General features: G+C 65.5%; 1 non-coding gene across 1 annotated transcript; it reads left to right on the forward strand.

Annotated features, from left to right (window-relative positions):
* The first annotated feature begins 316 nt into the window (after positions 1-316).
* TRNAR-ACG (transfer RNA arginine (anticodon ACG)) lies at positions 317-389 on the forward strand. The gene has a single exon. It is a non-coding gene; the product is annotated as a tRNA-Arg (tRNA).
* Positions 390-869: the final 480 nt, after the last annotated feature.

Consider the following 869-nt stretch of genomic DNA (forward strand, 5'->3'; position numbering starts at 1 on the left):
GGGAGGGCGCGGGCCGAGAGACCGGCCCCGCCATTGGCCGAACGCCCACGCTAATCCCGCCCCCGCGGAGCTCCTCGAGCCGCCGGGGCGTCGCGGAACGGTGACGCCACCCCGGGCAGAGGGGGGCGTGCCAAGGAAACGCGCAGGGATTGGCAGCAGCGGAGTGGGGCGGTCGGCCACGCCCCAGGGAGATTCGGTGGGGCGGGGCGGGGCCCCGGAATCGGCTGTCTTTTCAGCCTATGGCCCCGCCCCGTGGGAACGCGACGCGGGCGGAGAATGTGCTGAACTGCTGCTGGGCAACGGTGGTTTACGAGCAGGGCCAGTGGCGCAATGGATAACGCGTCTGACTACGGATCAGAAGATTCTAGGTTCGACTCCTGGCTGGCTCGGCTGCTCTTTTCTTTTTTTTTTTGCCCCGTTTTCTTCCCTCCCGTATTTTTTCCCTTCCGAGCTAGGAGTGCTGCTCGCCACCCCTCCGGCCTCCCCTCCGAACTCGCAGAGCTGACGGGCTGTTCCAGGGGCTCTCCTCAGGCCGAAAGCGCACCCCACCACCTATGGCACCTCCTCAACCCCATCCCTTCACCTGCTCGATGGAAGAAGCTTCCCCATGGGCCTGGGGCTGTGGGGCGAAAGAGGCACTCCAGCAGGGCTCTCCCTGTGAGCCTTCCCTCATCTGCCAGAAGGAAAACGCAGCCCATGGATTGCAGCACTGCATCCCTGCTGCTGCCCATTGCAAACAAACCCCAGGCCTCCCCATGGCAGGCAGGGCTGCCCCCCCGCCAACCCTGGTTGCAGGTGGGACACCCACCTCACGGCTCACCGCCTCCCACAATCAGAGACCAGACGTTAGGAAAGACCACGCTGAGCGC

This window comes from Tympanuchus pallidicinctus, unplaced genomic scaffold (genome assembly GCF_026119805.1).
Source record: "Tympanuchus pallidicinctus isolate F22 unplaced genomic scaffold, pur_lepc_1.0 scaffold3, whole genome shotgun sequence".
NCBI classification, from domain to species: Eukaryota; Metazoa; Chordata; class Aves; order Galliformes; family Phasianidae; genus Tympanuchus; species Tympanuchus pallidicinctus.